Source organism: Varroa destructor, unplaced genomic scaffold (genome assembly GCF_002443255.2).
Source record: "Varroa destructor unplaced genomic scaffold, Vdes_3.0 BEIS01000002.1, whole genome shotgun sequence".
NCBI lineage: Eukaryota > Metazoa > Arthropoda > Arachnida > Mesostigmata > Varroidae > Varroa > Varroa destructor.
This window is the reverse complement of record NW_019211455.1, coordinates 19,629,068-19,655,548: the sequence shown is the minus strand read 5'-3', so window position 1 is coordinate 19,655,548 and position 26,481 is coordinate 19,629,068. Positions and strand designations below refer to the sequence as shown.

Here is a 26,481-nt window from a genome sequence, read left to right as displayed (position 1 = left end):
CATATAATGCTTACGTGATAATATAACGCCTACGCAATCATATGCTTTAAACGTATGAATACATACGTGCCCACGGCTATAGGAGCATAGGGCAAATGGCTATAAAGTGCTCGTTTCTGCTAGGTAAGACGAAGCTAGGAAAGCACTCCGCAAATTATAAAAACATGCTACTCGTAATTAGATGACGAAGCATGAAATAAATATATGATTGATATTCGTTGGAAATATTTGGTGCATGTTTACAAGATCAGATTGGCGGGTAGAGCTTCTTCTCTAAGTATACGCAATCGTCTCTGTGAAACAAGATCAATCACGAACTTTCGTGTTATTTTGAATCTTAGCAGAAGACACTTATTTTAGCTTAGGTTCTGCTTTTTGTAAATTATTAAGCAGTGTTTCAACTACATGCAGTTGTGTTTTCTCCACCCTTATAAATGTCATTTTATTAGTAATTTTAAAGCAATCTAAAACAAGCGCAAATTATCCATTACTGTATATTACTAAGACCTGTAAGTCTGTTTGTTTATTAAACGGTCGGGTTGGGCAAATTTTTCGGAGCTTGCTAAAGTGCCATCCGGAACGGGCCTGGGCGTAAGATGGAGCTAATTAGACGCATGCTTTTTGCTTCGAAGCTAGTCTATTTTTTTATCCCATAAAACATAATGCTGTCTTTTTTTGCAATGTTTGTCCTTTTTAGCGCTCTTTTGCGGAATTCTTTATGAGAAAGTCGAAGGGGCTAATGCGGGCTATTTTTAGTGTATTTTTTGTAAAATTCTTTCTATACTACAAAAGTAATAACTGAATCTTTACATAGAGGTCTATATAGGGAAAAGCCCAAATATTAATCGAACACTCTCGTGGGTCTGAATCAAAACGCAATGTATACCCTATCAATCATACTTTTCAAACCGAAAATGTCATTCGAAACACGAAGGCTTAATGTGGCGGTCTGTGTAAAGGAGTATTTTTTCGCGTTAATTGTTAGATCTCGTCAAGTAGAAAAAAATTGCAACACGCATCCATACATTTTATGGGTACTCCGGTGAGAAGAACTCATTGAAAGGTCCGTCTCGGCTACCACACAGCGAAACAGAGGTACATTTCGAGTTACATTTGGGTGCTTTCAGAGTGAGCCGATTTCTAGTAAGTATCAATTGAAAAGTTTGGTAGCGTTTGTGATAATGAATATTTAATTGAACATTTTTTTTCGAAAATGTCTTTGGGAAACTTTTTCATATTGGAAGGTCTATGGTGAATGGGTATTTCTTGTTACTTATCGAAAGCTCTTGATAAGATGAGCCGATGCGCAATACATGCTCATACGCTTAAATGTCAGTTTCCGAGGTCAAAAATGCCGTTTGAAAGGTGAAAACTTAATATGGTGTTCTCTGCAACGGGATTTTCTTGATGCCAACCGGCAGGTATCAAAGGGCTAAATAAAAATACAGTATATATAGGTATACTTAAAAATGACGTGCCTGAGCGACAGTTACGAAAACTATTTTGGTTGTACTGGTTTGCGTATGCAATAAAAATGCGTCTGAAGTGCTTTAGCTAACTTCATATAGTAGTCAATTGAAAGGCTGAAATGGCAAATATACAACTGATATTCCTTAATTCATTTTCAGAGAAAAATGCTAAAAAATATAACGGAAGATTAAAGAAATCCTCAAGTTCTAAGGAAACCGAATTACATTAACTGAGAGATATAAAATATTTGTGTGTTCATTCAATATACTATATGTGACTGTTTATTAACGAGCAGAGATTAAAAATATTTTGAAGCCTTGACGAAGTCTAAAATACTAACCAAAGAACAAAATAATTATAAAATGCTTGCTATTTCTTTCTTGAGTTTATTCAATTATTTATTACTGAAAGGTTTTTCTGGGAAAAAAATCAATATATATATATATATATATATATATATATATATATATATAACAATTAAATACTTAAGTCTACATTCAATGTGATATGTGACTTTTTTTTTTAGCAAAGAAATTTAAAGGTTTTACCGTCCAGAAAACAAAGGCAAAACATTAATAGTATATATACAGACCTGACAAGATACGTAGTATGTATATATATATATATATACATATATATACATACTACGTATCTTTTTTTTTATAAAAGATTAAAATATCTTAAAAAGAGACCTTTAGTCTTGGTGACATGTCGTTAGCTGAGCAAACCTTATTAATTGCATCGTCTATTAAGAATTGCCCGAAATACGGTTACATCATTGTGTATCCTTTGGAACCTATTTGCAAAATTTGAAAACAGAGTCAATCAGCTAACAATAAGAAACCGTGACTTAAAGGGGACTTAAAACGAGTGCGACACATTTAGAGTTGGTTGAGCTCTCTGGTGGACATGTTAGAAAAGGCTGCAGAAGTGCCTACAAAAGAGGTAACGGATTAGGTGGAACAGGGGAATTGTAACGGAATAACTGTTAGTGTGTACTCGAGCTATGCTTTTGATTATTCTAAATAAACAAATAAAATTAGATAAATTAATCACCGGCAAGGCAGGCGAGGGCAAAGCCCGCGCGTCCGGCTAGTCGTAACTAGTTATTTATTGCTACTATTCTTGCAAATGTATTCAGCACTTTTCGCCCCAGGTCTGGATTCTACACCGGCGGCGCCTAAATCATGATTGTTTCAACATATATACGACAAAGTTTAACATATAAATTAAGACCTATTATCAAAAAAGTTCATAGTCTAGTCCGAAAATTGTGTCGCACAGAGCAACGACCGTCTTTTAGAGGGGTAGACACAATGACACCTAAGTCTTTGGTTACGTTCTGAAATTTATTATTATATTTTAGATTTAGACGCACAATTCAATAAATAATCTTAGGTCGAGTCCCTTGGTCAGCTCATAAAACCCAGGCAAACCTCGTGGGATGGTAGGTTTCCCCTGTGCACTAGTTATATGCCTGTATAACCTAATATCATCCGTATATATTTTTACCGATAGTTACAGCGGCAGTGCGTACATTAGGGGTCTAGTTTGATACATTGAGGACACGTGGGTGTTACACTAACGCTCTCAGAATATTGACCATTTATACAAACCCCAGGGGTATTGCTAAGGAAGGCCTCGAGCTAGGCTACTTGAAAGCTTTTTACTCCAAAACTCGTAAGAAGGGCCTCCGAGTATGCGACGCGTTCAAAAGCGATTTGAGATCGGAATATATCAAATCAAAGCACGCAAATTTGGTTCCTGAATCGTATTGAGTATCCAACAGCTGAGCTGCTGTATTGTATCCTGGTTTGAAGGCGAATTATGCGACCGATATCAGTTCGTGTACATTAGAATTTTAATAATATATGGCTTAAATTATGATACCTTTCAGGTCTTTTCACGCCGCAGGAGTTAACAATATTGACCACATCAAGGGGTTATCCTTTAAAGTTTTTGTTATGTATAGGGGGGAAGGGTACGATAGCAGTCCTAAATATTTTAAGAACATCGCCTTTATTGAGTAGTCTTCGAAAAATCCATTAGAGTGGGTCGCACACTGACTGCTCAAACTTCTTCATTACGATATACGGCAGTTCTTCTTAGACTGTAGCCCCTTCAGGTACTGCCAGCTGTTAAGTAGACAGGCATCAACATCGTGTAGAACATCCGTAAAATCGAACCCTATAATTCAATGATATAGTCTTATGGGATCAAATGGAACTTTTCCGTTCAAGACTGTGTCGTCGGACAACACAGCGTATAGAACCAGTTCTTTGGTCACAGCGGGTTCTGTTTTGAACTGTGCAGGACCTCGCGCAGTACGGATTTCCAGTATAATATTCTCTCTACAAGTTCATTTAGCTATTGCAGGTTTCTGGAAAATTATCCGATCTTTTTACGGTGGATTGAAGTCCCCTGCTATCGCGTTGGTGTGCCGCGGATCTCTAAGCCGTTGCAGCTCGCCAGCTAGTTTCTTCATTTTATTTAACAGTTCTTGTGCTGATTCAGTGGGCCAAAAGTGGACCGATATTAATCGTATCGCTCTATCGAAAAAGGTAATGTTATAGGCAACGACCTGAGACGGAAAAGCAATAGTGCTGATCCTCGGCACATGGAAAGCCTCTTCTTCCTAAAATAGGTACGTTTTTATTTTGCGAGGGTCTAACTTTTGCTGAATACTTCGAAGCTGCTTTCACCGGAGCTTGTATTATTCTGGGAAAGCCATGGCTCCGTGATGCATGCTGTGTCCAATATAGGTAGCGATAGGCAGGAAATCGCCTAGAAGACAATGCAATAATGACAGCCACCTACTCACAATTCTTTTAACCTCAATGATAATTAAGAGTAATTATATATCAATCAGGGATAGGCTGTATCCTTGTGTGTGTCGTGCCGGATAGAGCCCGTACGGTTCTAAGTCTTAGATTATCGCCAATTACCATTGCAGGGGACAACCTTGGGATTGGGCAATTTATAATCCTACCATTGGCAACGAATCAGCAAAATGAAAAAAAAAATGCAGAATTATTCATGTAACTGTACAATTTTGTTTTGCGCTGTGTGTGCTACTATCGAGTTCACCAATTATATAAATGAACACCTATCCTAGTTTTTCTCTGTTGAAAAGATGTGTTTTTATCCAAAACGCAAATCTGGCTTCCTTGATTTTTCCAGCTGCTGGACAGATTACTCCAACAACAAGTAGGTCCCTGTAAGAATAGTTGCATAATTTCGTTCGTGAAATGTGTTCTAGTACTCTATTAGATTAAACCAGACGCGAGTGTTTCGCACCCCCCACTGTTCAGACAGCAAAATACTTAATGGACAATGATTGAGGATAGTACGTTATTTCGTTCCTACCAATGGCATACTATGGCTACCTATATCACTTACAACGCTCAATGGGAAACGCTTTTTTGTCGGTAACTTGGATTTCGTTCAGTCATATATAATACCCAACTCAGGCCTTCTATAGTATGGACGAATAAGCGATAGCTATGAACTCAGTAAGTTTTGGGAAGTTCTGCATTGCTTGAGTGAAGCAGCTGTGTGATATAAAGCGCGTCGAAGGGGCAATGCCAATGAAGGGGTGTCTAGCGCAGTGCTCGATAATATGCAGGCAAGATCGATTTAGATTTGGATGGAACTTTCAAGTGCCCAACTGGCGAAATGGGGTGACATATAAGAAAAGTAACATATCTCGATTATTCCGTCGTTGCATGTATGTAGTCCAATATCTGACAAAAATGTAGCTACGAATTTAGTCTTTCAAAGAAGTAGGATTTTATATTATTTTTTTTTTATTCCAAATCTATACGTTACGAATCTGAGAGATGCGCTTCTTCGTTAACACGTTAAAAACGAACAACTGTTAGTTTTGGCCAAACGGCTGTGCCTTAACGGACGAAAAAGTTATTATTTCGTTACATTTTCGTTCTCATTGTGTTATAAATTTCTTGCAGCTAACAGCTACTTTCTCATTTTAAATCATATAACATCTTATTCTTGTTTGTTTACAGAACAAGTAAATCACAACCGCTTTTGTAAGGATACATTCAGTTATGCCAGATGAACCGTTATCTATTTCTAGAGATTTCCAGATCCACCTATTACTTGACCTGCGTGTCCCTGTATAGCTAGGCTCATTTTTAAAACGGAGTTAGCGGTCAAATGTTCCCCGTTCCAATAACTTGTTTCTGCCACTGTCACTTGAACCAGAGTCTAGCTTAGTTCTATGCGATTCTATAAGCTATCATTTCATTTTTTATGATGTCAAGGAGTTGCTTCCACGAGCGTTTTCGACCTCGACGAACAAGGCTTTTCGCCTTTGTACCAAAGTGTAAAAGGCATTGACCCTTTGCCTTGATCATGGTCGGGCTCTGCCTGTCTTTGTCGTTGAGCTTGCGTTGCTCCTGGACTCATCATTTACCTACTGTGGTTTACCCTGCTCAACCGGCGGACTGTGCTTGTCAGTTAGGTGGCGAGACGCAGAGCATAGGGTGAAGTGCAGTCAGTAGACTTCCCTGTAGAGGTCGTTTGCTTTTACGAATACCGCCATCAACAGCTTCCAGAGGCTACCCTAAAGCCTCTTACATTAAACGACTCCTAGCATCAGGCGAGCTTGTAGGCAGCGGCAGCAGCGGTTTCGACTTGCGTCAAGACGCAGGATCCTTTCGGTTTTTCTCGCTGGCCCGGACTGTTTTCCAAGCCCGTGCTCGTTTGTCGTCATGCAATTAGAAGTTGCCCTGACACGCTCCAGGCTATACTGGCCAAACTGAGCTCTTCCTTGCTTTGCCTTGCGCCTATAGAGCGTTCGGCGTAACTGTTGGTCTTCTTCGACGCTGGCAAGTGGTGACGGCTAGCTTTGACCGCCAGATACGAAGCGAAATAGCGACAACTTCTCTTGACAGCACAGTAGCGTTGAACGGAGCGCAGGGGAAGGGGGCAAAACGAGACAACGAAAAGAAACGAGCGTTGTAGAGCGGTTGCTTAGTTGGCCGGTAGTCGTGGCCTGTGACTAAGTCGTGCCTCCTTTCTCTTCTTGTCTTTATATCCGAGGTAGATGGCGTAAGAAGAGTGTTCACGATCTCGGTCGCAGCGAGAGGGCAACGAGCAGCCCTTAGCTTGGTCTGCCGACTTTTCTGGTCGTCAACTGTTTCCCTCGTATCTTGGGTCTTGTCCTGCAGGCAGGAAGTTCTGCGGGATGTCTCATGTCAACGAGGAGCAACGGAGGAGGTAACGGCTGCAAAAGGTTGGGCTGGCTAGTGAGATCTCGACATCTTCGTGCTTGAGGACACAGCAGCAGTCCCCGGGATATCCCGAACGTCCGCTACCGTAACCGCCGACGATCATCAAGAAGCAAACTATGCGATTAGAAAGGGCAAGGGTCGGAAACATCATACGCAACTCGATGTTCTGTTTTTGGCTAGCGTCGATAATGAACTGCTGGACACGTTGAATCTGTTTCGGACGCCCAACTTTCATATATGATGAGATGGTAATATGATAATGATCATTCTAGATCTAAACCTAATTTCTCGCAAGATTTTTTTTAATCTAATCTATTTACCCTGTGTGCTATCCACAGTATAACCCTATCTGATAATGTTTTCCACTACGTAGGTCTGCAATAAAAAGGGATTTAATAGGTAGATTTGTCTTATTTTATTTTTAAATTGTTTTTTATAATATTTTTTTTATTTTTATATTTACTAGATTTATTATTTATAGGTAGGTGTTATCATTGATTATATTATTATTTAATAATATTATATTATTAGATATAATATTTATAGTTAGTAACAATAATCGAAATTAGAATAAACTCGAACGCGTTTATCTCAATGTAGATAGTTCCTGATTTAAAGTCCTATATTTATTGCACATTGTTCACGTACATTTACATTAAGCATTGTACTTAAACTTAGTATTGAACATTTGACTAATATGAAGATTTACCTAGAACGAGAGATGAACCTAGAAAACAAAGGCTATTTCTAAGTGAAGAAAGTGTATATTTGTATAAGGATATAATCTCTATCGCCAATAACTGGGCCAGCTGACAGTCCACTAAGTGCACTGATGCTAGGACCTGTTCATCTTCTAGGGTCTTGGAATATGTAATGCGCGTTTATGTTACTTGACCAGTGATAGCACAAATTCCACAAGGTGGTCACTATGAATGAACACCGCCGCCTTTACAACTTTATTTTTTTTATTTTGCCATAAAAGTCTGATGCTATAAAAGTCATCACGATGAGCCTGTGGGATTGTAACTCAAGGAAATGAAAGTACTCGCAATACAAAAAGACGTTAGTTTGGGAACTACTAACAGAAAAAATAGAGCCATTAATGATCTTATTTTTTCGGAGAGCTAGCTACGATAGAGATCGACATGGAAATCACGGTGAATCCATGTTACGTTAGTAAAACTCCACCGGACGTTCAGACTTCTAGACATCGGTCAGACAAGCTGCAAGTGGTAAGAAACAAACTTCCAAGATGCGCATAGAAATACTAGGCAAAATTAAACAGAATCGAAACGTAAATGTAGGGAGGGGCTTGCGACGTTTTTAACACGTATGTCAATTGTTCTCATAACAATTTTCAGAGGTTGTCTTTTTTTTTTTTATAGAAAATATATCACAAAGATAACAGACCGCACTTATTCTCAAAACAGCAGTGATGTACTTCCGCAACTGCCTGTACCCCGCTTTTACATTCCGAATCGCGAAGCGTTTCGGACTTCAGCCTCAAAAGAAAGGTTACCACAGCTTGAATACATAAACATTCGCAAAGATGCGAGACCGGTTTCTCTATGTCAACAGAGCTCAACCTCCACTTGCTACTCACTCATTTATGATGAATGTTTCATAAATCGATTGTTCAAATGTATTCCATGTTTCATTAAACATTAAGTTGCTGGGATTTATCCGGATGACCTAATTGGCAGCTGATATTCTGGTTTCTTAAACGCCAATCAGTTTCTGTATGAAGAACCTAGGCATATCAAGAGTGGCCTTTCGATCCATTTTAACGAGTTTTCGACCCCTTCAAATCGAGGTCCCATAGAGGACCTTTTGATTTGCGTTTCCTTGGATTCTACAGAAGCCATGTGAAATTTGGTAAAACACAGACCGTCAACCACAATTAAAAAAATATATATAGATATATACACACACACACACATATATATATATTTCAGTGGGCGATTCGTCCAGCGAGACAAAAAAAACATGAATAATAGCTCATCCTCCTTCAAATCCCGAAAACGACACTCTATTCTTCACCACAAGGAGTTTGTTATTTTGTTATAGAAAGAACTAGTTTTCTTTATGTACCAAGAATCGATGATGCACGCGTACCCGCAACGACAAACAGCCAATATTTATCCACCTTTTAGATTCTGGTAGAAGCTAAATCTCAGTTCATGACGCACTGATCATATCTTTTGAGTGTGAAAAATTCACTGCAGACACCACGCTCGATTAGGATACTCGCTATGGTCTTAATCTGTGTTTGAATATACCCAATTTTTAAAATGGAACTTGAAGGCTCTGTTACAAGAAGGCGTACCAATCGGCATTGGCCTAATATTCTGTAATACTTTTTAGTAATTTCAACATTCTTCTGTATATTCCACTTAGCTGGTTTTTCTTTTTCAAATAACGATTTCACAAAGTGTACACCGTCGGCCTGGTTGAGGAACACGCTTGTGGATACTATCAATCATTTAACAAACTAGTTTAATTCTATGCATAATACTTGAACAATCTTTTCACTCGTATTAGGACTAGGCCCTAGCTAGGTGACACGAAATGGATTTCCCTTGATGAAATTTCATTCGAAGTGGCTCGTGCATCAATCAGCCAGACGACGTGAGTTTGACAAAAACAGAAATAATGTTCGTAACTCCCGAAGTTTGTTTTTATACGCAAATAAACATCTGAGTGTATGCGATAGAATAGTTCCATTAACCCGAAACAACAGTGCTACTGACGGACGACATCGATGAAGCCCCTACACCATGAAGAGTTTTTGTGAAGCGGGATGACTTTAATGGCATTTAGCTTATTCTGGAGATGATTGTTGACAAAATATGCGGTCCTACCCTAACTGTAATACTGATCCTTTTCAAAGAAGCTGGGTGTGTATGGCACCATTCCTATCCACTACAATCATTCACAATTTGCGGGATGAAGTAGTTGCTTTCCTAATTTAAGAATCCAATCTAATACTCATAGGTAGGTAGGGCGTTCGTCACTAGAAAACATCGAGTTTGTCATATAGAACTATATGCCATCCCTCAAATAGGAGAAATAATTGTTGGTAGAGTTTACTATTTTCAGTCTTATCATAAACAAATTGTTCGGTTCTGGCAAAAGCTAGTGAAATGTACGTAACCGCGTCGCGCTTCTATGTATAGTGTACTTCAGTGTATCGCATGCGTTTAACAAAATTGTATCTGAGAGGATGATATTCATAGGAGATGGTATTGAGCTGGTTGCTTATGTCAGTCGCACTTCAAAGATTGGATCTTGTAGTCAAGATCGATGATTTCTTACCTGACCAAGCCAGGTTTGTCTGTAGATATCCACAGACCCGTCGCACAAAACCTAGGCGTATATGCCGATTACCTTCGAATCTATATATACGCAGATTCAGAATGGCAAGGACTTGCTAGAAGAGCGATTGGCTGTATTCTAGTTTAGTGCGCGGTGAGTTGAATCGAGATACTGGTCCCAAAGTCACCAACGGATCCTGACAGCGCTGCTTGCCACTGATGTTAAAGAACTAGCTGTCGAGAGAAATTTGAGGGTTTCAGTCGGTAGACAGATAAAGTTTTCAGATATTATTGTGAAAGTGCTAGAAACTTGCCTCCTGCCTTAGTAATTTGATTTTCGAGATTTTTGCAGCGCAAGGCAAGGTTAACTATCTGCGATTATGTAGCTCTGTATTTACGCCAAGATGAACACAGATTGCGTTCACGTATAGATACTCTCTTACCGAAGAGACATTCCATTCTAACTTCTAGTGCTGGTATAGACCAAGTTCGTGAAGCAATATCGACGGCTCGCCATTTCAATCCTCCTGCCCGGTGTTGCTGAGCTATTGATACTCGAATACTAAATATATTTATTCGAAATAGTACACTTTGTAACTTTTACAAAGTTTGATAAGGTAGCCTAAAGAGGGATTAATCAACTCCCGGATTGCGTCGCCAATGTTTAATAAAGGAGGCTTTTACGTCGTATTTAATATACGAGCTTCTCGACGTACTAAAAAAGCCTATGTAATTTGCATAGAAATTTTTGAGGGTGGACACATAGTGTAGGACATAAATGAATTCTGATTGAACTTACCAGAATAAAATTGTCGAACTTTTGAATTTCAAATATATTGTGGCATTTGAAACGGGTCTCTTTTTAGCCTGATATCATTAAACATCATTGCCGAAGTCTATACTTCTTGGGATGGGATTCGAGGTGTGTCTCATGATATTGAAAGTACGAAAGAAATATTAGTGCTATGGGGTCTTGTTATTATATGTAGACATGTTTATGCTTTGTGGTGCCATATTATAGATAAGGAGTCAATATCATAGCCGTGCGCCGTTTTATTCGACAAAGGGCACGATGGATGGACCGAACATGAAGAATGCTTTGCATCTTTTTTTTTTTTTTTTTATATATATAGATTTTATTTTATTTATTTATTTTAATTTTTTTTTATATATTTGAATATCCAGTTGTTTTGGGTACCATTTGGACAGTATTATGGACTGCACTGCGTGATATCCTAAAGGCCCAAGAAGAACAATTTCAGCTTGATAGCGTAATCTGGTAGAGTGAATGCGCAAAGCAGTTCTGGATTATCGATAGCCTGCAACGTCAGCGTATCGTTCTTATAACAGTGGAACTAAACAAAACAAACCTGTAACGTACGATAATTAGGCCATTCGTTGACCGGTCAGCCCAAATAACAAGTTTAGATAAGTGGCACTTGGAAACAGGCAGGGCTATGCGAGGTGGTCTGACTTCGAAACGGGGTATGTAGACACACTTCGTTTCACGTTGAAAAAACTTATCCGTTGAAAGCAATAGTACACGGCGGTACCGGACGTAGAAATTCTTTTTTTTTTTTTTAGATTTATTCTATAGATAAATGGTGTCTCCGATTATACTGTTGTCTGCGACTGTTTTTGCGACTTTCCATATCGTATCAACCTTGGCTTTTATTTATTTTCCTTAAGAAAAATCTTAGACGGATTAATTCGAAGGTGACCAGTCGTCATTGTAAATAGTTACGTGTCTATCTCAAATGTCTGACATTAGAACTACATATAGGGAATCCATCTTACTTTGTGACCCATTTATGCTTGATCAACATGTTGACCGTAGTTAATTTGGAATTGACGTAATTGCGACTTAAATTTAGATACTGGTTTATCACAGTTTTACGTTGGACCTACGAAGCAAAGTTTAACAGGTCCACAATAGCTATTGTTGTCTGTAAGCGCAGAAGCTCCGTATTTGTTATGTAACGACTAATGCCAAGCAGAAGTCGGCTATCACTCCATTTTGTATGGGCAAACATTAGAGCCTTTAGATAGGCTTTTAAGATAACACCATGACAAAATTACTTAGCCACCGTGTGAAAGATGTTTCAAGATCTGCTCGAAAAAGTATTAAGGTCCCTCAGTCAAAGTCAAAAAGTCAGAAATTCCCTAAACGTAAAGATTACGTAACTATCCACTGTTACTCCACCTACGAAGCCAATCTTTCTGAACGGTTTAAGGATTTATTTAACTTGACCCCCAAACAAATTTAGCTTTAAATATATTAATTTCTAAAGATGGTCGATCTGATCTTTAGAGAACTGTGTTTCGTTGGTTTATTGAAACGTTTGAGATCACTAACATGCTGTATAAGATGGAAGGCCAAAATGCTGGAAGCAATCTATTTTAAACATTCTTTCGCTGGATTACCTATCCAAAAATCGAGGGTCACACATGGCATGGGCTGACATCGTTATGCGTTTACTACTTAATTACGAAAGTCCTTTTACAAAAACTTCATGGCAATGACAATCCCATATGTTTTTAAAAGATTAAGGGTTTGTGGACGCATTTACTTCTCTATACAGGTATTCATTTATAGCCAGTATTTTGAAAATAGCTTTAATACTCTTATGGTTTTCTTTTTGTAAGGCTTGCTTTGTGGGAAAATACTATGATGAAATCTAATGACCTATAGAAAAATCTACTTGATGATATAAATATATGGCTCTTGTTTAGAGACTCCGACGTAAACCGGGAAGAAATATGGGTGCCTTCGAGGCTTTCTTGCCAACGTCGTTGAGTATTTGAGAAGCATATCGGTATTAAACATGCTTAGTTTCTACATAATGGGCACAATATGGGATATGACGCTGAATATGGTTGACCGCAGGGAAAGGCTGAGCGATAACGTACGACAAAGGGATGAGTAAGTTCACGGGTTCAGATTTCGATTGGTTGAGGTCAGCGGAAGCTGTACACGTATGCTGCTACCTGTTATCGAGCAGGTCGCGGGGCAATAGCCGTCGTTTGTCGTTACCTTAGTAGTAAAAGTTATCTTAAAAAATGTTAATAAGCAGGTTAAGTGAAGTAGCCTGAAACTAACGATCGAAGTACGAAGTATACTTCGAACGTGTTAGGGAAATTCGAAGAATTAGGGTGGAAGAAAAAATTAGCAACTTTCGCAAATGAGATCTCTTGGTAACAACCATCTATCCAGAGTCTTGTTTTGGCGAAATAAAGCAAAATAACTAGTCAGGCTCCATCAGAGATTTAGCTACTCTTGGCAAAAACCAAGTGGGTTCCTTCGTTCAAAATGTGGCGAGAGCACAAAACCCTTCTTTTTATTCCCATCTTCTATTCCGAACTGGATAACAAAATGCAAAAGGCCGCAGAGAAATGGTTTGACCTCGGCTTTTTAGAATCAGACAAGTGTTTTGGTTCGGCTAGCTGAAAAGGGCGTACCTTCAGGCACCGAACTTGGTTTTCTCGATTTCCTTGTATCATTCTACTCGTGGTGGCGTAATATAAAAGGTAGCACCCAAAAGAGCCTCACCTATTTAGCGCAGACATTTTTGTGGTCGGATACGCATCAACTGAACTACTCGTAAGAACAGCAAGCCGAGAGGCACAAGGGTGCGACCAAATCGCCTGTTAGGCCTCGTAGTCAATTTTTCTATCACGCTGAATCTGGCCTGGATACTGGCCTGGAAGTTGAAGGTCGTGTCCTTGGAGAGTGAAAAAGTATGGTTTGATGCATTTCCTTTATTGGAATGGTCCTGCCGATAACCAGTTTCAAGCAGTTAACACGTTTAAGCTTGTTATCGTTTTATATGGAACAATGTATCTGCGGTGAAAACGAGCATGTTTGGTTGACACCCATTTTGTTGCATGGAGTATGGTGAAATAGATAAAACTTGGCACGATTCAATTAATAGCGTTTTGGCTAGAGCGTTTAATAAGGAGTGTTTGGAATTATGCTAGGATATACTGAGTTCGAACGAGGTGACTGATAGTATTCTGACAGCCTGATCAGTTGGAGCACAACGTATACATCTAAAAATAGAGCACGGCAACGACAAAATAGTAATAAACATAATAAAACAAAGTAATAAAAACTACTGTTGAATAAACTAAATTCGTTTAAACTGTTCGTTGCTTTTTCTACACTCGTATTTTACCAATAGATCGTATAATTGAAACGCTTTACGTTAGCAAAAAGCTTTTTTTCAGTAACTGTTAGTCTGGGCAAGATACCGCTCAATGCTGCTGCCATCTACAGGTGCGTGTCATCCTGTTCAACTGATTGAAAAAACATCGGCAACGCGGGCCGTAAGCAACGGATTGAAAGTTTTTTCTGCCAAGGAGTCGACATACAAAACGACACCCACCAAAAGAAAATGCCGCCAATTTTCCCCTGAACGATAGGCCGAATGTCAGCAGCGGGTTAGAAGCTGATTAGATAAAGGAGAATCTGCTTAACGTCAGATACTAGTAAAACTACATGCACCAGGTACCGCGTCAATACGTGTCACAATGAACGTTTGGGTTCAGAACATAACCTCTGTAGTAGAAAAAGCGTAATACACATCTTCTGTTTAAGATAATCAAAATAATAATTGGTCTATGAATAAAGTAGGCGGAATTTAACTAGATGTAACTTGTTCTGTATATCGACTGTAATACTTAACATTAAATAGATGAGAAACAATTTCAAATTGAACTGCAACTCCGACCCTGAATATACAGTAGGAAGAATATCAATAGGATTAATGATATTCGGCCTTTGGGGAAGAAAAACTAAGACCAGCCAGAAATTTCCACTTGAGCCTTAAATCACCATTGTTTTCTAACAGGCACGACTAATTATACAGGTTCATAATCCAAGATGTATTTATTGTGCACAGCCACGTACAAATGATTTGTTATTTTATATATGATTCAAGTGCACCTCTTTTATTACTTAAAGTACACCCGGCAGGCCTGTAGGCCTAACGGATCGTTTATGTGAAACTTCTCAAAAAAAAAAAAAGAAAAGGAATGAAGTGTTTTTTTGTCCTAAGAGGCAGAAAATCGACAAGGGGGAGTGTCATTTTTTCCCACAAACTTCATCTCGACTAAATGGAATACAGCGGTGACGCACTGGATTCAATGGCAAATTTGACTTTGTAAATGAAATGTACAACGTTCGGGCATCCAGCCAACAATTCTGAATGAGTCTACTTTAGGTTATGGACGATCTCCAGAAATGCTGACGTCATAGGAAAAGTGACAGGTAGACTGGGTATGGCATTTTTCTGTAGCAAGTAACAGTGATTAGCGTGTCGGTGCAAACGCAATTTGCTGATGTCTAAGTGGATTTCTTCAAAGGGGTCTTTGTCCGAATATTCGAAAATTCAGGCATACGTATTTAGCTAAATGGAGCATTTAGAAAGGAGCGGAGACAGGCCCATCCTCTATACCAGGCACAATGGTGAAGACAAGACGTCCCAAGAAGAGTTACGGACGAATTTTTTAATAGCCATATTTCTGTGTGACTGAATATAAAGCACTGAATAAGAAAACTGCATGCACACGTAAATATAATTCTTCTGCTTAAAAGAGGTTTAGCAGAGGGACATTTTTGTGCGCTGACTTACCGAAAAATTTTAATTGGGACAACGATTTCCAGATGTCTTACTTGTTGCAAGCCTCACTTAACCAAAATTTTATTAATGGTTAATATTCACGAGCCGTAAGTTACACTGAAGTTACCCAAAGCCGTTGCTACCGTTCGCTGTGTGTAGGTCTCTTTTTGATTTTACGTCTATAGGTTTTCGCCTCGTTTATTTTTATCTTTTTTCTCGTCTGTAATGCAGATGTCGGTTAGGTATGTGGTACTAACAAACTAGAAGATCTTTTTTTCCTACCTTTTTTTCCCTAACGAAGACTTAGCTGCTCAAGTCGACCTGCCGAAGCATGCGTCATTTGCAATCATAAATGCGACAATCAAACTTTGTTTCCGACTTCTCATTTGCCTTCATAGCTGGTATTAAAACATAGGTAGCTATTTAATCCATGTGCTGTTCTAGTGTAACTAGTTTTGCCTTTGTCGCACTGCAAGCTTCGTCTATGGCTAATCCTTGCATATTCCCATTGTTCTTTGTTATTGTTCTCTCTTGTCCTGTTCCCTAGAATGACTCTGCTAGTATGACCGATCCAGCCATCATGAATAGCTTGTGAATCTTTTTCATATGCTTATGTGACATGGGCGGGCTGTTATTTCGCGCACAACCGGATATTGCTGTTTGTTCTACACATATATCGTATAGCGTTGACACACAGTGGTGGCGCGCACAGACAGAGGGAGCTGGAGCTTTAGCTGGGTACCAGCCACGCGGACAGCGGAAACTCTAGACTTCGTTGTACCAAGGAATTTCTGCCTAGACGACAGAGTTGGTGGCTGCAATTGTGCCACTGCCTACGCCAAAGAACGTCCTCGATGTTTCCGGTGCTCCGCTAACCCATCCATAGTGAAGACCCAGTCCAGCGTCACTCCAATGCCTGGACTCACTGGGCAGCCAGCCTGCAGTATGCCCTTGCGCCTTATCATGTAAGCTTCTGACAACTAGGACAAGCAGCAAGGCAAAGTGTTGAATTCCCCGTGTGAGACCTAAGGCTTGCCATTTACGGCTGTTTAGTTTTATGATTGTCCGCACCAGTTAAGTACTTATTCGTATGGGTTACGTTTTATGCTACAAGCTAGCAAGTGTTTTAACAAAGTCGCTATACAAAAAATGAGTTTACGCATTTGTTTCGTTAGGCCTCCCCAAGAAGTAGCGAGCATTCGGACAACCGCTGCGTCCTATAACGTTTCATCTGGTAAAAAGTAATTTCTCGAAAATCTTAATAAAAGACGAAGAGAACAATGAGTAGGAGCGAATCTCAAAATTCAAGCCAGCCACCTTCGTGTTCGTGCCGTTCTAAAAAGAAAGTCAAATACGTTCATGAAGCACTCAAACAAGTAAGAGTTCTTGCACGCGTAAACAAACATGGGTAAATTTTTAATGTCTAGTATGCCTGCTATCGAAAATAAGTAATATAGGACAGCTAGTCTAGATCGTGACACCACCTCTATCCGATCTTCACTATTTACACCGTACGTGATTTAAATTATATTCATATCTTTGTCTCTGACCAGCTTGGAACCATAAAAACACATAGTCTTCTTGTGCGAGGACGTCGATTGGACAACAATGTCTTGGCCCGTCCGATCCTATTCAGCTGAAATACGCCGACTATCAAATATTTTGCAGCCAATATCGCATCTATGTGTAGATTCATTCGTACATAGATCTATTCGTATCGTAAATATTCATGTGCCGACGCGTATAGTTGAATTACGGTAGCCATGTCAAGGAATCTGTGACAGCTGCAGATTATCCGTATAGATATGTATTACCAGACGTCGCTTCGCGTGGCAGGAAATCTCCGAAGACCGACCTCGTCTTCAACAACAGTACTGAATTCATATAGACAGTTTAACTTACACATTGTTAACCAAGACAACGTAATCGATTGTGTAGTAGAAAATTACCTAAAATTCGAGCGAGAAAGATTCGAGAGAGAAGATTCGTTTGCAAACTTTCAAAACGGGAATAAAACGTATCAGTTGTTCCGACAGTAAAACCGGTAAAGGATTTTTGTTCAATTAGTAATTTTCAACGTAAACAAATCATAAGCTCTTCAACATCAACAATTCGAAACTGTCCAATGAAAAGCAGAAACAGGTTTGTAATTGTGTTTACGGTACATAGATACATTGTTTATATGAATAGAGCGATACTCATTAAATGAATGATTTCCCTTTTTGACGTATTGGCTCCAAGCGGTCATGTCTGTAGAAAACCATAGTCAGTTCCTTTGCATATCGACTTGACCGTTTCAACTTCATTGCCTCTTCCATTTCACGTTACTAATGGCGACAGGGAAACGCGCAAGCCTTACCTACTTACTAATTATATCCAGTAAATGTTATTTACTGTCCGAGATTCTCGCGTTGACAATACCTTTATTCATCTCTAAAATATCATTGCCACATTAGCGTTTTACATTTTTTAAGTTAGTTTGAGGTTGACTTAATATACAGTTGAATTAAACCGTCCCCGTTCCATTTGACCTGCCCCAGCCTGGTAGAGGTAACTACGTTATACCAACAACTGTAACTTTGTGGAATAGCCTTATTCGCAACGACGCAGCGTTTTGAACAAACAAGGTTGACCAGAATTTAGTTAGTCGCTATGTGAAAGGAGCAGGACGTCCATGACTAAATATCAGAAAAAAAAATGATTTGGAAGGTCTATGTGGATCGAGGAAGCAATCTTGAGGCAGTCTTTACACGACGGTGAAGTCAATGACCCGTTTACCAAAACAGAACAAGGCATCCTCCAACACCGGCCCGCCTGACGGTCTTGCTTGCGAGAAGCCTGTTAACCCGCACCGACACTCAAGGTCTGCAGAAGTGGCATCGATGGAGTCAGATCCATATGGTACTATATAACGAAAGGCAGACAAGAATATTGTGTATTTACGGAAGATTGGCAAGATCAAAAATAACTATATAATACTACAGTAAAACTTCGCAAAGAACATATTGTAGAGACTCAACAGAAGAGAGTTCAAGTTACTTTTACAAAAAAAACCTTCAAACCAAGCATTTCTAAGTTAAATAAGTGTGCGATCCATGCAAATTGTTTACATTGGTGAATAAAGAACTGCTAGCCTTTACTGTTAATGTTAATTACGCCATTATTTAATTGTTTCGTTCCGCGTATTTGGGTAGCTGTTCTAAGATACGTGGCGGAATACTGCATAAGCCAAGAGCGAACTCTCTATGAAGACGTACTCCGCTCGTCTTCTATTGTGTCTAGCAGTGTCTATCGATAAGTAAAGCTTCTCAGATTATTAAGGAATCGAACACGAATAGATAATTGTTAATAGACATATTTTTCATGGTCTGAAATCCGCTGTATGAGAATATCAGCCCTGGCACAAGGTTAAATGAGATTAACAAGAACTAGATTTCCCATATTGTGCTCGGTATATCGGTCAGAATGCCACTGATAAGCAGTAGGCCACCGATAGCCGATGAGAAAATTCTGGTGCTTAAAAATGTTAGCCCTTATATCATACAAATTACGACATTTCTGCCGTTCTAGAGACGCGAGCACTCTAGGCGAAAAGTCTAGTCTTTTATTTGAAGCCATAATATGCATACTTACGCTTGTTCGTAATGAAACTGTCTGAGAGGCATGTAGAATGTGTAACAGACGCCTCCAATGTTACAACCTAAATAAATCTAAAGAAGAATTAACATGTAGACCTACATTACCGCATGGTCTTCTCTGCTCCTAGAGACTTTGTAACAGACAGAAACGGAGGGCAGTTCCAATGGACATTCGATCAAACAAAGAAATTCAGCTTCTTGCGTGTCGTGTAGGCAAAGGCAAATATGCTGTCTGCTTTTAAGGGACGAGCATAAGGGCGCTAGCCTAACAGTTTGATAGATAAATATGGGAATCGGTTTATTCATGACGCGTAGCGACAGGGTCGAGATGGACGACAAAAGCTTTCTAAACAGACAATCTCATTGTAGCGTATGCGCTATTCGACAGTAATGCGGTTGTGTATACGACGGCAGGCAGCTTAGGAATGGAAAATCGATGCGGCCACTGGTCTAGAAATCGGTTAGTTGCGACTCCAACGTTCGCGGCAGAGCACGATAAATGAGACAAACATAACATATAGCATACTAGATTTGCTAGACATGGTCAATGAACTAGTTGTTGACAACTTTGATATTTTGGGCGATCTTAAGAAACAATTCGATTGTACGGTGGTGGTAGATTGAGGATTGAATTCCGTGCGCGCGTCATCAGGCACTTAGAAAAAACACAGGGGACAATCGGGAGATGGCGCAGCTTCTCTGAAATGCAAACTCTACATGTACGTTTTGATTCCTGTGTCTCTACCTTAAGTAGGCAAGCAGGACACCAGTATCCTATCGCCGGGAAACTCTTTAGCGATCATTCTAGCCAACAAGTTCATTTTCGAGGCATTGTTCTTTATGTACACATTGTACGGGTCTTCTAGGGCTTTTTTTGTTTTTAGGGTATTTTAAATGTCTTCGACGAAGCTCAAAGCGGCAATTTATGAATTAATTTGCATCACTCTAGCGGCAACGGCGCTCGCAGGATGCATTTCAACTTATGTATAGTTTTTTGAAACCATATAATCACTGCAGCTCTCAAAGAATTTTTCAAATAGCACAAGAGACGAGGGCCCTGTATGGAATTGATCACCTAGATTCGTCTCATTTTGCTCGAATCGTATATTGCATTGATGACATGGGTTAGAACTATAAATGGAAACAATCGCCTCTTAGCTTTACGAACTATTTATCCATAAAGTGTACAATGCTTAGAATGGGCATTGTATCCGTGACAACTGCAGACATGCAGTTCCGGACCTCCCAAGCAAATCGTTTGAGCTGTATGAAATTTACGGTAACAGGCAGATCAGGTCAACCAACCAAAACGTGTTTAGCACTAGGGACTGGAAACGATTCTATATATTAGAAACGCACAACTGATACAGTCAAAAAGGCACTGGAAGTGAAACGTTCGAAGGCAGACACGTACCGATGTGGTGGCTATCTGATGTCGATGCGTTTTGGTCTCCTTTTCTCACAGTCTAGCTGATAAAATTTGTATTCTGGCGCTATGTACAGCAAGTGCTAACTCAGCCTCACGCATCGCTATCGTGAATAATATTTGAGTCGTCAGGTATCGTTTGTCAGTGGGCTTATTTTATTGCAGCTGACATTGCTGATGCAGTGGAAATTATGTCGACAGTGACTGGCGGTACAGAAGTGGATTGCAAAAAGCTTGTCTGTGGTGATGGATCAATGGGAAACATATTTGCCCCCTGTATCAATGTTCGTGAATTGAAATTGCGTAACGTGACGTATCTTAGTAAATTATACAATATAGTGCTAATTAGCGAACTGCGCAATTTCTTGACTCATTCTCTAGTTATATAAGAGGCGTTTTCAATGAAATATCTAGTCGGCCTCATTTAGATTAGCTACAGTTAGTGGTCGGATTTAGTGACAGATTGTGTTTTTGACCCACGGTCATAAAGTGTACGTTTACATATATTTTGTATTTTCAGCAGCTGGCTGGGAAGTAATGTTCCATATGAGAAAAGTCCTCGGTTTAGACTATGTGTAGTTCTTTGATCTTGCTCTATCATTTTTCTGGCCTGCGGAGGTAGACCTGGATTAATCATGTCCTATTTGGCCGTCACAAGAATTTCGCTATGTTTCGAGCAGGCGCGTTCCTAATTAATTGACCAGTTCGTTGCGATTGGTTATTCTTAACCTCGAATGCTGCCTCAGCCATATTGAACGATAGACATATTCGATCTAGGTTGGTTAGCTTTATCGACAAAAATTCAGTCACAGTACCATTACGATCTAGACGAAAGCGTTTTCATTACTCAATCGATAATATTGAGATTTTATTTACTCTATGCCAAACTACTGGTTATGGTTAGTAATAGCTTTGAACATTTACAGAAGAAAACACATACGTTTAGTTGCGTTTTTTTGTCTCCACATGGACTCTTCACTCTAAGAATGAACGACCGGAAAGAACAAATCACTTTCAGGCAAACACGTCCGCTTCTCGAAAACTATACATAGAGACAGGCACCGAGCCTTTCTTCGATGACAGTATATAGCGTTAATAAGGCGGGGTAATATCTCGCTACTCGATTGTCCTAAAAGGGCTCTGGCGTAGCATTTGTACTATAGATACACCACGTGGTTTGAAGGGAATTGTACTCATTTCGCTTTAACGGCGCAATCTGGCAGCGGGCGTCGATTTATGAAAGACTATCTGAATATTTAGGAATTTTATTTACAACAATGAACACTGAAATACCGGCATTAAAAAAATACCGAAGTGAATAGCAGTTAGTGTCAATCGTCAATAAGACAGAAAATTATAATAGTTAAACGAATTTTTCTAAACTCGTTTCGTGGCATCAGAATATTCTGTTTGGTCAAAAGTTCGGTGACGATATGCGCACCGATGAAGCTCATCAAATAATGTTTTAATACCATTAACAAAAATGGTATTAAAAAATATTTTTAGAAATGCAGATCATTTTCAACACGGTACCAATTAATGGCGTATAAAGCCCTTTTCGAGCAATGCGAAGAGCATTGCCATACTTCTGTTAAGGTAGGATATTTCAAATAGTTACAACGATTCCATTATAACACATTCATCCTAACCATCATTTTTCGGACCGACGTTTCTTCATATGACGTCCCCCTAAAATTTCATAGTTTGTTTTTTTCTTGTAAATAAAATATTTTGAGGAACTCTTAAGAACGTTTTGTCTTTCCTCGTATTTTATTGATGAATAGAAATTTCACTGAAGAATTTTAGCTGGAATAAAATGAATACTGTTACTTTCAAATTAAACTGAAACAACACGTAGCTAGCTCAACGAATTCTGGATGACTATGCCGCTAGCGCTGATTCTGATATCACGCTGAAATGTGCATGCCTTTGTTCCCTGCTTTCGCCTATTAACGTTTTCAAGGCACACTTTTCAGAGCGAAATCTGATTAATGTAGCCGATACCTGTCAGGTTGCTAGGGGTGATAGGGACGTAAACGTATCAAGCGACACGTAAGTAGGCGGACAAAGGTTATAGCCTGTATAAAAGCCGGTATTCCTGTCTTTGCTTGTTGTCATAATCGTTGGCTGATCAACAAGTTTATGGTAGAACTAAGCAGCTTTTTTCTAGTCGTCGCACAGGATGAAAGCAACGATAGCGTATTACCATATCGGCATTTTTCCCATCTCTTCGCCATCAAGCCTGATCCTTATCTCTTTTACTTGAAGACACTTCTACCTCCACTTCTTTTTCTGTTCGCTTAACATGCGATATCGCTGCGTATCATTACGAGGCAATCCAAATGCCAAAGTTCCTCCTACAAATGCTACTCTGATCTTTCTCCCACCCCCGATTTACCCCAGAGTCTGCTCTCGAACCTTACCCGGTATATTGTTATATATATATATATATATATAAGTGATTCGATGATTCCATCTTTCTGCCGCGTTTTGCATGGCAAAAGCGTCCTTCGCACTAGTCATATAAAGAGATTTTTTGCATACACACTCATAAACACAAATATATGGAGCAACCTCTACTACGCGAACTCACAAACCAGACCATAGGTGCAGCTATAGGTTCACAGACGCTGACGGAATATCAGCTGCCGTGCCTCCCTTTATACCACATTACGCTTTGGTAGCACTAGGTGCCCTATATCTCCTTTTTGTTTTACCTGCGTAGATCGACCTTATGAACAAGTGAGTAGAGATCGCCAGGCAGGCTTTCGAGAAAGCTGTCGCATCGACTGCGGCTCATCGATAGCAAAAAGTCGGACGATATAAGATACACAGCTCTTTACGGTGACGAAGGTTATGGCGTATACAGATTTCCACAAAGCAGAACATTTTTTCTGGCACTGATCTGCCACTGACGCATCGCACTCTGTCGACTGACCGATCTCTGCGATTATCGTGATCATATCGTCCACTTCGTTCTGTGCACTAAACCAGCCGATCTCAACACGATTGAGAAAGCCAGTTCAATCGGGAACGCTACGCTGCCCTGTTGATGCTACTTTAGTCGGCAAAGCCATTGTCATTTTAGTTGCCGCTAATGGTGTTGGCGCTGTAGCGGTATCTTCAACTGACAAGAGATACCGATAGCTAACGTACTGATGCTGATCAAGCTGTAGCTCCTCTGATGAAATGCTGTTTCCAGCACAGGACAAGATCGCCATGGCTGTTTCCTTCATTCGTGGCCTTTTTAGCTTTGCCTTCCCATCGGTCGATGACGATCTTCCTCATCGCCTATAGTATTGCGATTAGAAGAGATTGCTTAGTATCAAGACGAACTTTCGAACATAGTTTTCTATATAGGCGTAAGGCAGCAAGGCTATGGCCCAGACCAGAAAAAGGGTGTTGGGTATTGCTAGGGAGGACTGGTACACAGTGAGCACATGGCAGAGCTGACAAAAAACGAAGGACTAAAAACAGTAGGAAGGTTGAAGGACCGAAACACTCCTAAAAAGGGGGCAAAGTCGTGAGAGAGAAACAGCCGCGGTAGTTCTCGGAAATTACTGCGTTGGCTGAAAACTATGCATCTATAAAAGGGAATCAGGCTGGGCATAGCAAAAACCGAAAAGACCCCCTACAAACACCTATACACAGATACAAAGCAAAAGTTACTCTGTGAGACTTCAATTACTCTAGCTTAGGTAGACAAACAACGACCACCGCCAGAGTTAGATATCTTATGTGAAGAACATCTTTTTTCAGACGCCAAACGTCTTTTTCCTTGTGTAGATTTAAATGAACAGGCTGCTATCCTAGCAGAGCAACTGAGTCAGAAAGACGGCTTTTTTTACTTTTACGCGCATTACCTACGTGCATCTTATGAAAACCTCGTCCGTTTAACTGCTGGCATGAATTAACATGCACACAAGAAGGAAAGTAGCTCTTTGATGAAAAAAAAGTAAGGAATTAAATGATGGAATACGAATGTGACCCATATATAATGTAAAACTTGGAGTGATTTATGAATAAATTGACGGATGATGTAAATACATTTTCCAAACTTACATTTAATCCTAGAGAAAACCGGCTCAAAGATAATATAGAAGCCACGAAACAAATATCATTATCTCGTCTTGTAATGAACCCTCTTTAGTAAATTGCTACCAAAAAATGCTTTCGTTTCAATATCAATAAGGGAAATAAGGGCCTTGTCATATGTAAATATTCGAAATGTTTACACAACTACTTTCTGCAAAAATCAATAAAAATTACAATTTTGCTATAAAATAGACAATGTTTACATTTAGAGGGACGCACAAAATACACAGTCGCAATGAATATATTACAGCGGACGCTACTATTTATCATGCGGAAATGCATTCATCCATACGAACATCAATTCTTCCCACAACAAACCTGTCGAGGTAAATAAAACCGCGCCTTTTTTTAAATGTATTGAAGATCAGCTATGATGCGATCTCTATGTATTAAAGAAGTCCTCGCCTAAATTAAAAGCTTAATTTTTTTTCAAAACGACAGTCTATCTTAGTGCGAATTTTCATGCGGTTTCTGAAATCCGACGAAAACTATCATAAGATAAATTAAAAGGATTTCGATTAACAAAGCCAAGAAACAATGTAATGGATTTTTCGTAGAGAAATAACGTCTGTTCTGGAAGGTAGGATATCAATTGCCAGTCGAATTGTCCGGAGAAGCTGCAACGAGTAGTCTTTTTATGGTAATTTTGCATCCTTTGAACTTTTTTGACCATTTGAAATCCTTGTCCATATGGAACTAATTTGAACGAAAGTAACGAGTTTATACCTGCCAATTTTGATGAATGCATAGCGACCATTTAAGTTATTCGCGAATTAAAGAGGGAATATTTTGAAAATGGTTTAGGTTCTGAACAAGGTGCCATGCCATGTATATATAGTTTTTTTGCTGAAAAAGGTACTTGGTGATTCAAGCCTAGCCATTGCCTAATATGAAAAGTGCGATTATACGAAGCAAGCTCATTTTTCTCTCATCTCTGTGCAACCGGCTTGGCCTACAGCTTGCTCATATATTAATAGCTTTTTATGGCGTAAATTAAAGTATAAAATTAACTTCTCACGTTACTATTTCAGTGTTGCGTAAACCACCCATAACATAGTTCCTCAGCATACGCAGATATGTAGGTGACAATTGCCTACTATCCTATATGCGTATACCTAAACCTAGGTTGGTTTTGGCTTTTCTCAAACACCTTAGAGATAGGAGTGTCTTTCTTTGAACTTGCTTGGATAATATGCGATACGCGATTTGCTTTTGTTCCTAATTGCCAGTTTGGCATAATTCAAGCGGATATTCGACACTTGAGAGGCTCGTCTCGTAAAACCCCACTGTCTCTCGTTCCGGCTCTTCATTGGCGAATATATATAGCGAGTCTCTGTTAACACCAGCCTTAAAACCAAAAAGTGACAGCGCCCTAAATGTTCAGATAGTCACAAAGGAAATTAAGCAGTGAAATAGGAAGATCCACCATGGTGAGAAATTCCTGAATGCATATGTCTTCTACTAACGGCTTCAGCAGCCGCTCGGCTTGCTTTACCCCCTAACTCAGCTCATCCGACTTGTCTCACAGCAACCTCTGATCTAACGTCTGTCTCAGAATCGCCTTGACGATGATGTTCCACGGGGGTTTGGTAAAGCAGTGTCGCATCGATTCGTCGGCGCAAGTTAAGTGGTTCCTAATCGCCAAGGAACACACACCACCGA

At 39.6% G+C, this 26,481-nt stretch overlaps 2 long non-coding RNA genes across 6 annotated transcripts in view; one reads left to right on the top strand and one right to left on the bottom strand.

The window, feature by feature from the left end:
* LOC147757479 (uncharacterized) overlaps window positions 1–26,481 on the top strand; it is a 106,873-nt gene that overhangs the window by 19,068 nt on the left and 61,324 nt on the right. The gene's annotated exons all lie outside the window — the stretch shown is intronic.
* LOC147757480 (uncharacterized) lies at window positions 18,064–25,054 on the bottom strand. Of its 2 annotated transcripts, none has more exons than XR_015321810.1 (3): window positions 24,787–25,054; window positions 20,713–24,015; window positions 18,064–18,564 (listed from the first exon to the last, which is right to left on the bottom strand). It is a non-coding gene; the product is annotated as an uncharacterized LOC147757480 (long non-coding RNA). The 2 variants fall into 2 exon arrangements; XR_015321809.1 differs by having other exon boundaries at window positions 21,665–24,015.